The sequence below is a fragment of the Orycteropus afer genome, unplaced genomic scaffold (assembly GCF_000298275.1).
Source record: "Orycteropus afer afer isolate SDZICR_OR568_19922 unplaced genomic scaffold, OryAfe1.0 scaffold00302, whole genome shotgun sequence".
Taxonomy (NCBI): domain Eukaryota; kingdom Metazoa; phylum Chordata; class Mammalia; order Tubulidentata; family Orycteropodidae; genus Orycteropus; species Orycteropus afer.
In genome coordinates, this window is record NW_006921889.1 from 2,743,358 (window position 1) to 2,759,122 (window position 15,765).

General features: G+C 39.2%; 1 pseudogene; it reads right to left on the reverse strand.

The window, feature by feature from the left end:
* LOC122151106 overlaps nt 1-15,765 on the reverse strand; it is a 75,113-nt pseudogene that overhangs the window by 58,079 nt on the left and 1,269 nt on the right.

Consider the following 15,765-nt stretch of genomic DNA (forward strand, 5'->3'; position numbering starts at 1 on the left):
AAAAAAAAAAAAAAAGCATCGACCCATGTCACTTCAGTTTTGTGCATTTCACTGTTCATAAATTATATTTCAATAATATGCATTAAAAAAAGAGGACCAGCAAATATATTTAGCAAGTACTAAAACAACAGCAAAGAAGGTAGTTGTAATATGATTCATAAACAAAATGAGCTCAGCACAGAACATTATATAGAACAAAGAAATTAGCAACACCATGAAAAACCACATATAAAAATGACAGCAACAAATTCATACTTGTCTATAATTACACTGCCAAAAGAGTAAAAAGAGAACTTACATATTGGGAAAAAATATTTGGCAATAACATATCTGACAAGGGGCTCATCTCTAAAATTTATAGAAAACTCCAACACCTCAACAACAAAAAGATTAACAATTCAATTTTAAAATGGGGAGAAGACATGAATAGACACTTCACCAAAGAGGATATCCAGGTGGCCAGAAAATAGATGAAGAAATACTCACGATCATTGGCATCAGAGATATGGAAATCAAAACAACAAGAGATACCATCTCACCTCAGCACTCGTGGCAAAGTTCAATGAGACAGAAAACAATAGTTGCTGGTGAGGATGTGGAGAGATTGGGACTCTTATACACTATTGGTGGGACTATAAAATGATACAACCACTGTGGAAATCAGTATGGCTATTCCTTAAAAAGTTGGAATTAGAAATACTATTTGATCCAGCAATCTCATTAGTAGGTACATATCCTAAAGAAATGAGAGCCAGAGCACAAGCATATGCATACCCATGTTCATTGAAGCACTATTTACAACAGCAAAAAGATGGAAACAACCTAGATGCCCGTCAACAGAAGAATAGATAACCAAACTATGGTAATACACACAATGGAATACTATACAACACTAAAGAATAATGTAGAATCTGCAAAACATCACATAACACGGATGAACTTGGAGGACATTATGTTGAGTGAAATAAGTCAATCACAGAAGGACAAATATAGTATTAGTTCATTATTGTAAAAAGTCAAGGAAAGGTTTATATACGGAAGGAAACTTTCTTTGTTGGTTACCAGGGGTGGGAGGGGAGGGGATGGAACACTGCAAAAAAAGAAAAAAGGCACTGACCCATGTCACTTTCATTTTATGTATTTCACTGTTTATAAATTATATTTCAATAAAATACGTTGGAAAAAAAATCAGCTGGAATCCTTTACACCAGCAAAGAGAGTGCTGGAAAGGAAATAAGAAAATCAATACCATTTACAACAGCTAGCAAAATAATAAAATACTTGGGAATAAATCTCACTAGGGACACAAGAGACCTGTACAAAGGAAACTACAAAACACTACTTCAAGAAAGCATAAGAAATCTACATAAATGGAAGAACATACCATGTTCATGGGTAGGAAGATTGAACACTGTGAAAATGTCAATAATACCCAAAGCAATCTACACATTCAATGCAATCCCAACTCAGAGTCTATCAACATTCTTTAAGGATACGGAAAAAACAATCACTCATTTTATATGGAAAGGAAAGACACCCTAATAAGCAAAGCACTATTGAAGAAGAACAAAGTAGGAGATCTCACACTCCTGGATCTCAAAACCTACTATACAGACATAGTAGTCAAAACAGCCTGGTATTGGTACAACAACAGAGACATACACCAGTGGAATAGAAATGGAAACCCAGAAATAGATCCATTGACCTATGATCCGCTGATTTTTGACAAAGGGCTGAAAATCAGTTGCATGGGGAAGAGATGGTCTCTTTAACAAATGGTGCTGGTAAAACTGGATATCCAATTGTAGAAAAATGAAGCAAGATCTATACCTCGCACCATACACAAAAACTAACTCCAGATGGATCAAAGACTTATATATAAAACCTAAAATTATAAAGTTCCTCAAGGAAAAACTAGAGGCAAAATTTGGGACCCTAATTTATGGCATAAATAGACTGTCAAGCATAACCCAAAGTGCACAAACTGCTGAAGATTAACCTGATGAATGGAACCTTCTAAAAGTTCAATTTTTATGTGCTTTAAAAAACTTCTCCAAAAGAATAAAAAGAGAACCTACAGATTGGGAAAAAAATATTTATCAATGACATACCTGGCATGGGATTTATCTCTAATTTTTATAGAAAACCCCAAAACCTCGACAACAAAAAGACAAACAATCCAGTTAAAAAATAGGCAAAAGACATGATATCCTTCAAAGAGGGTACTCAGGAGGCCAGAAAATACATGAAGAAATGCTCAGTTCTCACGATCATTAGCCAAGAAAGAGATGGAAATCAAAACAACAATGAGATACCATCTCACCTCAACACTAATGGCAAAGTTCAATTCAACAAGACAGAAAATAACAGCAGTGCTGGTGAGGATGTGGAGAGATTGGGACTCTTATACACTACTGGTAGGACTATAAAATGATCCAACCACTGTAGGAAGCAGTATGGCAATCCCTTAAAAAGTTGGAATTAGAAATACCATTTGATCCAGCAATCCCATTACTAGGTAAATATCCTTAAGAAGTGAGAACCAGGACAAGAACAGATATATGCACACCCATGTTCATTGCAGCACTATTTACAATATCAAAAAGATGGAAACAACCTAGATATTCCACAACAGAAGAATGGATAACCAAACTATGCTACATACACACCATGGAATACTATGCAACACTGAAGAATAACGTAGAATCAGCAAAACACTGCATAACATGTATGAACTTGGAGGACATTGTGCTGAATGGAACAAGTCAATCACAGTAGGACAAATATTGTATTAGTTCATTATTGTAAAAAGTCAAGGAAAGGGTTATATATGGAATGAAACTTTCTTTGTTGGTTACCAGGGTTAAGAGGGGAAGAGAAGTAACAATGCAAAAAAAAAAAAAAAAAGAACATCATACATGAAGAAAGAGAAAGGTCATTACAAGGACAGGAGAGAAAAAAAGACCCAAATGGATGTCAGAAGAGAGTCTGAAATTTGCTCTTGAATGCAAAGTAGGTAAAGTGAATGGAAGAAATGATGAAGTAGAAGAGCTGAACAGTAGATTTCAAAGAGTGTCTTGAGAGGACAAAATATTATATTGAAATGGGCAAAGACTGGAGTTAGAAAATCAAAAGGAAAGAACACACTTGGCATTTCTCAAGCTGAAAGAACTGAAAATAAATCTCAAGACTTAATTTGTAATACTAAAGGATTCTATGGGCAAAACATTGAACTATGCAGGAAGCATCAAACAAAGATGGAAGGAATATATAGTCACCATACCAAAAATAATTGTTCAGTGTTCAACCATTGATCAAGAACCTGTTGTACTCAAGGAAGAAGTCCAAGTTGCACTGAAGGTATTGGTGAAGAACAAGGCTCCAAGAATTGACAGAATGCCAGTGGAGACGTTTCAACAAATGGATGGAGTGCTAGAAGTGCTCACTCATATATAACAAGAAACTTGGAGGACAGCTGCCTGGCCAATTGAGTGGAAGTTGTTGCTATGTTGTTTGGTGCTTGTTCTGGTTACCTACTGCTGCTCTGACAGGAATATACCACAATGGTATGGCCTTAACAAATAGGAGTTTATTCTCTTAGAGTTCGGACTTACTTTAAGTCCAAGTTCAAAGTGCCAGGCTCTAGGGGCTGGGTGAAAGCCCCTCAACCTTGCAGTCCAGCTCTGCCTCCTGCTCCTGGCCCACTGGAACTAGAGTAATTTCTTCCCTCAGACAGCTGCTGGCTGCTGAGGCTGCCAAGCCCAAGGTTAACAAATAAAATGGCAAAGTCCTGATGTTACCAAACCACATGGCAGGCCAATAAGTCAAGTCCATTGTAAGTCTCAAGGTCAGTGGAGCATGGTAGGCTGCTGAACAATGACACAGCTACATGCAGGGTCCAAGCGTGCAACAGCTGGAGACCATTCCCAAAGCTTATGCTTATATAAAGGAAGCAGAGCACATTCCATAAGGAAGCTACTCAGCTGCTCACAGTAGATTCCACCATGGAGTTGATTACCAGTCTCATCAGGGGGAATACTACATCCAGCTGCCCAGCCATTTAACCAGGCCCAGCCAAGTTGATACACCAACTGAACTAGCACAGTGCCATTGAGTTGGCTTTGACTCATAGCAACCCCACATGTAATAGAATGAAAAACACTGCCCAGTCCTGTGCCATCCTCCCAACCCTTGTGATACTTAAGCCCGTCACTGCAACCACTGTGTCAATCCATCTTGTTGAGAATCTTTCCCTTTTTACTGACCCTGTACTTTATCAAGCATGATATTCTTCCCCAGTGAATGTTCCTTCTAACAACATGACCAAAGTAGGTAAGACAAAGTCTGGCCATTCTCTCTTCTTAGAAGTATTCTGGCTGCACTTCTTCCAAGACAGATTTGTTCATTCTTCTGGCAGTCCATGGTATTTTCAGTATTCTTCTCCAACACCACAATTCAAAGGCATCAACTCTTATTTGGTCTTCCTTAGCCATTGTCTAACTTTCACATGCATATGAGGAGACTGAAAATACCATGGCTTGGGTTAGGCCACCTTAGTCTTCAAAGTGACCTCTTTGTTCTTCAACACTTTAAGAAGGCTTATGCAGCAGATTTGCCCAGTGCAATATGATGTCTGATTTCTTGACTGCTGTTTCCACGTGTAGGATTAATGTTCAAAATATCCGCATGTGATAGTTGGAGCTGTGTGTTAACTTGGCTGAACCACAGTTCTGTGTGGTTTAAGCTGTTGTGATACAGTTATTCCCATGATGGGATCAGATGATTATGTTTTGAGCAGGCAATCTGTTGAAAGGGAGTTTCCCTAGGCGTGTGGCCTGCTTCCAGTATATCTGTGGACATCCTGGGAAAAGAGACATTCTTCTGTGGATCAGGATTCTGTTGTGCTGCCTATAACTGTCCATGATTGAACAATCCACCATTCAGCCTGGAGATCTTGGATTCATCATTTGTTGGAGTCAACAGCCGGTGTACTGCCTGCCAACCTTGAGCTCCTCAGCCCCTGCAGCTGCAAGAGTTGGGAAAAGCCTCAAGCTTGATGTGCAAAAGCCTCCAGCTTGACGTTTAATCCAGGAACTTTGGACTTGCCGGCTTCTATAAGTGTGTGAGCCATTTTCCTAAGATAAATTTCTCTATATATACATATATATATAAGCATTACTGGTTTTGTTTCTATAGAGAACCCAGTCTAACATACCAGGGTTGGTTCAGTTAGTGCACTTATTAATCAGAACAGACCCAATGATACTGTGCCAGGACATGTTGGGCAGTAAAATAGGTAAAATAATTTATGTCCCTTCAGTAGTTTAGAATGTTAAAAATTTAGTGCTGCAGATGGAAGCCACACCTTTGAGAACTTTTGCTTGTAGAATCCATAAAGCCAGATGAATAAAGCTACTCAGGAAGCAAATAACCCACCTACATCAAGAGCTGTAGTCTTACATCCAGACAAAAGTAGTCAGAGGGCTTAGAATATTTTCAGATTATTTAAGTTTATACTCTGCGCATAACAATATTTCGCAATTACAGCCGACAGTCCTGCTATTCGTAACACTGATGCAATGATAACTGCTCACCTGTGGCCAGGTCTACCTAACACAAGCAAAGTCATTAAACAACTCAACCAAACTCAGGGTTTTGCGTCCATTTCTCTAAGTAATAATGTTTGTGATTGGTGTGAACTTCATTTAACAGAATTTTAGCTAAATTTTTTTTTTTGTTTCAGATATAGCTCTTCACAATTAATCAGTCAGCTCCACATTTGCTATTTTGAGAGACAAGTCTATCAAATTATTCCTGATGGAGCTGAGGTTCTTCTCTGCCTTACACTTCTCCAGATTGTCTGCTATCACCCTCCTTGCATGGCCCAAATAATAACAATAAATGTCTCATATCCCAGGCATTTCTGGGTTTTAAGAATCTATTTTCCATTCACCACTCATTTCTTTCTCTCATTTTAGGCTCTTCCTTCAGCTTGTTTCATTTGAAGGGTATGAGGTTTAGGGACCATTTTAGCACTGGTAATAGATGAAAGCCATAATATTGCGCCCTTAGATTTAACAACACACCAAAGCAGTCTTTATTTTTGTTGCAAAGTCCACATCAAGTAGAGAGGACCTATTCTTCACAACCCACAAACAATCTCTCCTTATTTGTATTTATGTTATTACCTCACTTTTGCATCTCTATTAAAGCAGCTCTGGTGGTGTAGTACCTAAGGCATTTAACTGCTAACCAGAAGGTTGGTGGTTCAAACCTACCAGCTACTCTGTGGAAGGAAGATGAGGCAATCTAATTCCAAAATGATTTACCACCTTTGAAACCCAATGGAGGTCACTATGAATCAGAATCAACTCGAGCAGTGAGCTTTTTTTATTTTTTTTTTTCTCAATTAAAGCAGAATCAAGAAATCAGATGTCTATTGCACTGAACAAATGTGCTGCAAGAGACCTCTTTAGTGTTAAAGAACAAAGATGTCACTTTGAAGATTAAGGTGCGTGTAATCCAAGCCATGGTATTTTCAATCATCTCATATGCATGTGAAAGCTGGACAGTGAATAAGGAAGATCAAAAAAGAATTGATGCCTTTGAATTGTAGTGTTGGCAAAGAATACTGAAAATATCATGGTCTGCCAGAAGAATGAACAAATCTGTCACAGAAAAGGGCAGCCAGAATGTTCCTTGGAAGCAAGAATGGCCAGACTTCGTCTCACCTACTTTGGTCATGCTGTCAGAAGGGACCATTCCCTGGAGAAGGCTATCATGCTTGGTGAAGCAGAGGGTCAGAGAAATAAGGGAAGACTGTCAACGAAATGGATCGACAGAGTGGCTACAATGATGGCCTCAAACATAGCAAGGACTGTGAGGATGGTGCAGCACCAGGCAGTGTTTCATTCATATGAATCGAAGCTGACAAGACACCATCTAATCATAACAACATTATTGCATTTAAGGTGGTGCAACAGTTTAGCTCAACTGCTAAACCAAAAGTTTTCTATTCAAACTCACCAGGCAGCTCTGTGAAAGAAAGACCTGGCAATTTGCTTGCATGAAAGTTACAGCTTGAGCAGAACTTCATGGGACAGCTCTACTCTGCCTCATGGGGTTCCTAAGCGTTGTAAAATGACTCAATGGAACACAACAATGACAGTTATTGCATTTATTGCATCATAATGCAATTATTTGTTCAAACACAGATTTCTCTTCTACAATATGAATTCCTCAAAGGCAGTGTCTGTGATTTATGAATCTTTTGACCCCATCATATGGGGGCTAAGGCCTAAAGTGTCATATATATTATAAATAACAAAAGATGCGTGTGTGTCTGTGTGTGTGGTCACTATGGTACTTTATGTACTATGGTATTTATTTCGTTAAAGTCATTGATGGTGGATCAGTAGACCTGGGTGACATTTCCATAAGGAGTTGCTGATGCTATGACATGAGATCAGATATCCTGGGTTTCTAACAGGTATCATTGTGATGAAAGCATTGGGCTGCTAACCAAAAGGTCAGCTGTTTAAACCCACCAACTACTGCATGGGATAAAGCTAAGGCAGTGTGCTTCCATAAAGATTTACACCCTTGGAAACCCTATGGGCAATTTAACCCTGTTCTGTAGGGTGACTATGAGTTAGAATCAACTCGATGGCCATGTTTTTTTTTTTTTTTTTTCCTTTTCTTTTTTTAACAGCAAAATTCTCCTTATAATATGTCTCTTGTAATATGTTAATGGGCCCTCCATACTATCAGAGACATATAACCATTACAAAGAAGGACTCAAGTATTTACTTTATTCCAGATGAAGCCTCATATCATCCTAAGAGTCACATAGAGACTATAAAATAACAGACAAAAAATAAGTTAACTCTTTAGTCCACTTTAAAATGTAACCCATGTGTCCTGAAGCATTCATTAACTGTGACTAGAAGAGAGACTTCTAGGCATCAAGCCATTACTCCCGTTTTGTACATGGCAACTACATATCACTCAGCATGGTCTAATCATAATCAGACTTTCCTCACCCCAAATCCACTGCCACTGAGTTGATTCTGACTCATAGAAACCCTATAGGACAGAGTAGAATTGATGCATAGGGTTTCCAAGGATGTAAATCTTTATGGAAGCAGACTGCCTCATCTTTCTCCCTCCAAGAGGCTGGTGGGTTTGAACCACCAACCTTTTGGTTACCAGCCAAATGCTAACAATTGTTAGCAGCACAACTGTGCCACCAGAGTGCCTTAGGCTCTCCATAAATATGGATTAAATAAATTCTTAACATTATCTAACAACTTTTCTCTTGAATTATTTTGTGATTTTTGTAACCTAAACATCTACTTTATTTATTTAGGATGTTCTGCTTCTCAAGAGTTCACATTATTGTACAAATTTAAAAGTTCATACTTAATCCTAAGGCTTAAAGCCCTGAAAATTAGGGTTCTTTCTGTCTTGTCTGTCTGGATCTTTATCCCACTGAATGTAGTTTCTTTTGAAAAGGAGTTGTTGTTGTTGTTGTTATGTGCCGTCAAGTCGGACCCGACTCATAGCGACCTCTCCTTAGGCTTCCGAGGCAGTATCACTACGGAAGTAGATTGCCCCATCTTCCTTCCGAGGAGTGACTGGTGGGTTTGAACCGCCAGCCTTCTGGTTAGCAGTCAAGTGCCTTAGGCACTACACTACCAGAGCTCCCTTGAAAAGGAGTGGGAAGTACCTATTCACTGGGGCTGATGGTTCTGTAGAATGCTGCTCTCGTTGGATGGTGTCACTCTGCTAGGCAGAGGGTAATGTTTATATCTTACCATGGTCAGATCAGACTTTACCACCAGGCAAGTCAAATGCCTTAGGCACTATGCCACCAGACCTCCCATGCAAAAGCTTCCACTGACAGATGGTTGATGGCTGCATGTGAAGTCCCTTGGCCAGGCATCAAACCCAGGTCACCTGCTTGTTGTTGTTGTTGTTATGTGCCATTGAGTCAGACCCGACTCATAGCGACCCCTCCTTGGGTTTCCAAGGCAGTATCACTATGGAAGTAGATTGCCCCATCTTCCTTCCGAGGAGTGGCTGGTGGGTATGAACCACCAGCCTTCTGGTTAGCAGTCAAGTGTCTCCTGCATAGAAGGTGAGAATTCTACCACTGAACCACCAATGTCTCATTGGTTCAATCTAATGCTAACCATTATTTTATTTTATTATTATTTTTTATTGTGGGAAATAGGAGCTCTGGTAGCATAGTGCCTAAGGCATTTGACTGCTAGCCAGAAGGCTGGCGGTTCATACCCACTAGCCGCTCCTCGCAAGGAGTGTTAATGATAGTCATTGTATTTAAGGGAAGTTCTATCAAATCAAAGGGAAATTGTAGATGTAAAACTAAAAGTAATTTGTATACCTGGGAGTGTAACTCTAGGGGGCTGCCCAAGCCAATTTTCTAACCTTACTTGATTCCATGAATAATTTAAAAACACAAAGAGCAGAGTGCTTAGCACTTAGAAGGCACTGGATAAACATTTGTCTAAAGATTGAATGAATACTTTTTCATGTAAAAACTCTATGTTTATTTGTTAATTTTTAGTTAATTATTAGTTAATTTGCATTAATATAAGCATGGCTCTTTTTAAGGGCATGGACCTATATGGGCCAACTTAGAAATGCCCTACTGTGTACCGTACTTTTACACAAATTCATGTTATGTTTTTGCCAACCATGCCCTCCCCAACGAGGTATTTTCCTAAGCACACTATGCTATTTTTTTTAACATATCAGTGTAAAAACAATTAGCATAGCACACTTAGGAAAATACCTCCTGGAAGAAGGAGTGTTTTGACCAAAAAAAGCATATAACAAGTCCATTATCTGCATAAAATTTGGCACTAAAAATCATCACTGCCGAAATATCAGGGAGTCTCTGAATGGTGCAGTTAATGTGCTCACCTGCTCACTCAGAGACGGAAGATTCAAGTCTACCTAGAGAGTCTCAAAGAAAGGCCTGGCAGTCTATCTCAGTATTGTTGTTGTTGTTGTTATGTGCCGTCGAGTCGGATATTTCAGTGTACATGTATGTGTGTGTGTATGCGCGCGCGCACACCCACACACACACACGTATATATATCATCCATTGAAAACTCTATGGAGCTCAGGTCCACTGTCACAGACAAGGGGTTGCCACTGAGTTGAAATCAACTCAATGGCAACTGTTTATCTATTTGTTTAAAATCCCGTGTGAATGGCTTGAAAATTTCACAAAGTTCTCTTGCTTTCCATGTATTACCTGTATGCCTGGGGTGTCCAATAGAATCTCCTGCAGTGTTGGAAATGCTCTATGTCTGTGCTGTCCAATAAAGTGGCCACTAGCCTCTAACTAAAAGAACTAACAGATCTGTCCTGGAGGAAGTGCAGCCAGAATGCTCCTTGGAAGCAAGAATGGCCAGACTTCGTCTCACCTATTTTGGTCATGTTGTAAGAAGGGACCATTCCCTGGAGAAAGATGTCATGCTTGGTAGGGTGGAGGGTCAATGAAAGAGGGGGAGGCCTTCAACGAGATGGATTGATACGGTGGTTGCGATGATGGGATCAAGTATAGCAGGGATTGTGGGACTGGCGCGGGATCGGGCAGTGTTTCGTTCTGCTGTGCATGGGGTCGCTATGAGTCGGAAACGACTCGACGGCACTTAACAACAACAACAGCAGCCTCATGTGGCTACCAACCGCTTGAAATGTGGCTAGAGTAAGTAGTGGACTCAATTTTAAATTTGCTTAATTTTAATTATCTAAAATTTAAGGAGCCACATGTGGCTACTAGAAAATACAACTGTACAATGATCAGGAAAACAAAACGGGACACACTGGAAAATGTGTTCAAAGGCATTTTTGGAAGCTTTCACCATTTTCACTCCTCTATGGGGACAGTGTTCATTTATCTTCTGACTTCCTTTGCTATGATTGATTTTGAATTGGTGCTAACTGCTGTTTCATCAAGCAGTCCCTTGCTCTCATGATTGTCAACTAGGCTAGGTGTCAGCATCACCCCCAGAGACTCCCTCAGCACGCCTGCAGAGGGGGCAGGGCATCTGTGCTTTTCAGGCTTCACAGATGATTCCAATGTGCAGCCTGGGTTGAGAACAGCTACTGTACACCAGAGAGCCCAAACCCTCAGCCTTTGGGCCAAATACACCCTCAAAACATATGTTCATCCCACAGTGTTTTAAAATGTTTTGAATTAGTTGCCACCTTCTACAAATTGTAATTTTTATCCAAAAGAATGGAATTGAATAAAGGCTGCCTTATTGGGATGCAGTATAACTTTGTTAGTTGAGTACTACTTGCCTGGCTTTACCTACACATCTCCCACTAAGCGTTTGAGTTTGAGACACTTTTCTTATCCTATTTCTACACAGCACTTGTCAAAACAGGAAGCAATTACTTTATATCAATGAACTATTCCCAGGATGGCACACCAACTATTCTATCAATGGGGCTTCCCTAAGCATCTTGGCAGGCTGAAGTTATTATCTCAACATCATGGGAAAGCCCTGCATAAACCTAAGGGAGACAGGGCCCAGTCCAGGAACTTGGGACCAACCTTGTTCAGGCCTAATCATTAAATTCAGGATGAATATTGCCTTACTTGGTTTTTACTCTCCAAATTCTCTCACCTAAAGCACCATAAGGCTAATCAACAACGTCAGGGATGGTATCTTTGTTATCAATTTCTATTTTCCTTATGAAAATCTTTTTACAGCTCTCTCCTCCTTCATCTATGCTTTCTTTTCAATATATTTATATTCAGACACAGTTCTTAACACTTGAGGAGTAAAAATCCAATAGCCTTTCTCCCCAGAAAAAAAAAAAAGAAAATGCATCCATGTCAAAAATGTTGCAATCAATTCACTGAATTCCATGCATCCATGTCAAAAATGTTGCAATCAATTCACTGAATTCCATCTATTGAATCCTGGTAGAAGTTTTCAACATGAAATAAGGCAAGCTAGTTGATCGATGTTTGCATTGGATATGAAGCATCAAAATGTCAGCTACAGGTTTGCGGAGTGGGATATACTTTTTGGATCAAATACTATGATAAGGCTTTTACCAGCCTGGCATGCCATTTGGCTTTAAGTAAAATGCAAGGGAGAAGTAGTCTCACTCCTAGGATCATGTTAAACTAAGTGTCATCTACAGCTTATAATGGAAGGCACAACAGATTTCTCAGTAAGCAATAAATAAATCTGTGGGAAATGAATTTTTAAACAAATCCTTAGAGACCTGTATGACAAGGCTGAGACATTTCCTGGAACTGCATTCATGTACATATTGGAACAAGGAATGGCCCGATACCCAATGCTTTAGCCTGGTCAGATTCACTAATTCAGAGCCTAGTCAGGTCCACTAATTCAGAAATAACTGTTTTACTCCTTTTTTTTTTTTCCCTGAATGGCAGTTGTTTTCATTATCCAGGTAAAAAATTAGGAGTCACACTAAAGCATGAAACATAAAATAGGAAGCAATCTTGTTTTCTAATTGGAAATGCCTGCATTTCTATCCTCATCCTTTCTTACTATGACAGACATCAAAGGTAAAGTGAAATATTAGACTTTTCATATATCTGGACTTTTCCCCCAAGTAATGCAACAAGTATTTCTTTAAACCTTCTTGTTCTGAGCATTCCTTGTTTGTTCCCCGCAGATGCACTCCCTGCCCTGAGGGGTCCTGGGAGGCTGACTACTATGGACAGCATCTTCTAGGCTCCCTTGACTACTGGCATCCAGTAGCCAATGAGAAGCACTGGCACAAGGTCAGAAGGTGGGACTAAAAAGGTACACTGGGCTATTTCATCTCCTCTTCTTCCCTGTTTCAGTGTTAAGTTTCTGATAGTAGCTGCATCCCTCCACAACTATAGATTCTGTTGAGGGTCCCTCCTCTAGAGCTCCAGTTCTCATTGGGCTCCAGTAATTCTATTTCCTCTCCTTGTCTCTTTCACGCTTGATGTGGAAATGGCTGCTCAGTATTGCTAGCCTCTGGGTACCTCGATATGCCTTGTTTATTCCCTTATCTATATCTCTGAAGTAGTCTCTTGTTGTTGTTGTTATTTGCCATCAAGTTGGACCTGACTCATAGTGACCCCTCCTTGGGTTTCCAAGGCAGTATCACTACAGAAGTAGATTGCCCCATCTTCCTTCTGAGGAGTGGCTGGTGGGTTTGAACCATTAGCCTTCTGGTTAGCAGTCAAGTGCCTTAGCCACTATGCTACCAGAGCTCCTAGTCTCTTGTTAAACTCTCTGTATTCAAACGGTTGTTGTTAGGTGTCACTGAGTTGGCTCCAACTCATAGTGACCCTAGGTACAACAGAACGAAACACTGCCTCGTTATGTGCCATCCTCACAATCTTGAGCCCATTATTATATCCACTGTGTCAATCCATCTTGTTGAGGGTCTTCCTCTTTTTTGCTGACCTTCCACCTAACCAAGCATGATATCCTTCTCCAGGGAATGGTCCTTTCTGACAACATGACCAAAGTAGATGAGATGAAGTCTGGCCATTCTCGCTTCTGAGGCGTATTTTTGCTGCAATTCTTCCAGGACAGATTTGTTCATTCTCCTAGTAGGCCATGGTATTTTCAGTATTCTTCACCAACACCATAATTCAAAGTCATCAACTCTTCGATTTTTCTTGTCCAGCTTCCATATGCATATGAAGTGACTGAAAATGCCATGGCTTGGATTAGGTGAACCTTAGTCTTCAAAGTGATATCTTTGCTCCTTAATACTTTAAAGAGGTCTTTTGCAGCAGATTTGCCCAGTGCAATATGATGTCTGATTTCTTGACTGCTGTTTCCATGGGTGTTAATTGTGGATCCAAGTAAAACGAAATCCCTGACAACTTCAATCTTTTCTCCATTTATCATGATTTTGCTTATTGGCCCAGTTGTGAGGATTTTTGTTTTCTTTTTGTTGAGGTGTAATCCATCCTGAAGGTTGTAGTCTTTGATCTTCATCAATAAGTGCTTCAAGTAATCTTCACTTTCAGTAAGCAAGGTTGGGTCATCTGTGTATCACAGATTGTCAATGAGTCTTCCTCCAATCCTGATGCCATGTAATTCTTCATGTAATCCAGTTTCTTGGATATTTGCTCAGCATACAGATTGAATAAGTATGGTGAAAGGATACAGCCTTGAAACACACCTTTCCTGATTTTAAACCATTCAGCATCCCCTTGTGTTTTTCAGATGACCGTCTCAGTCCATGTACAAGTTGCTCATGAACACAATTCAGTGTTCTGGAATTCCCATTCTTTGTAACATTAGCCATAATTTCTTATGATCCACATAGTAGAATACCTTTGTGTAGTTTATAAAACCCAAGTAAACCTCTTTCTGACATTCTTTGCTTTCAGCCAAGATTCACCTTACATCAGCAATAATGTCCCTCATTCCATGTCCTCTTCTGAATCCAGCTTGAATCTCTGGAAGTTCCCTAGTGGAAATTATTGGAACTAGCTGAGGTGAAATCTGCTTCCTGCTAGGACCATAGCTGACATACTCTATGTATCTTCTTTTCAAATACAAATAAAGCAGAAAGAAAGGAGAAAATGTTCAAAGAAGGGAAAGGAACAGTGTAGCTTTCAATGTGGTGGGATTTGTGTTGGAGGTAGGAGTAAGATATATGATAACAATAGCACAAAGGACATAATGGAGGAAATGGAAGTGTACTTGCATTTGTGCATTTGTGTGAAGTAACGTAATACTATTGAGAGTAAAGATACATATTATAAACCTCACAGAAACCATTAAAAACAGTAAAACAAGGAGTTGTAGCTAATAAACACTAAAAAAGGTAAAATGAAATACTAGAAAAGTACTCAGTTTGAAAGAAGTCAGAAAAGTGGAGAAAAGGAATACTATGGGACAATAGGAAACAAACGGCAAGATATTAAAATTAAAGTCAATTATATCAATAATTATATTAAATATAAATATACTAACCAGAGCAATTAAAAGGTGGAGATTACCAAAATGGATAAAAGAGCAAGAGCCAATTAAATACTGACTATAAAAAGTACACTTTAACTATAAGGACACAGATAGGTTAAAAGTAAAAGTAAAAGTAAAAGGATGGGGAAAAAGTATAAGTTCTCAAAAACTTTCATTATGTGTTAACTGCACTTTATTTATGTAACTCAAAGCTGGAAACAACCCAAATGTGCCCACAACAAGGGAATGGATAGATAAATTATAGTAGTTTTGTACAATGGAATTCTCTGAAAAAAGAAAAAGAATCAAACAACTAATACAAAAGAGTACATATTGTATAACTCCGATTTTATCATGCCCCAGAACAGGCAAATTGATTTTTTTAAAAAAAACAGAATCAGACTCTTTATTTCAAGCACAGTCCAAAAAGAACATAAGAAAAAAATATAACAATATAAAAAATGGTCTTTCAGGTAGTTCATCTTTCATCTGTAACTATACTAATTTTAAGAGATTTTGAAGACGGAATGGAGAAATAGGGTCTAAGTTTTTCTGGAAACATTACAGTGAATGAGTACAAATTGTAAAATGAAACCTATCCCAACTCCCAGTCCAGAAAAATACCAATCTGTCTAGGGTTTACTGAATCCCATGTACCATGTTGTTGTTGTTGTTATTTGCCATCGAGTCGGCCCCGACTCATAGCAACCCCTCCTTGGGTTTCCGAGGCAGTATCACTATGGAAGTAGGATTGCCCAACCTTCCTTCCGAGGAGTGGCTG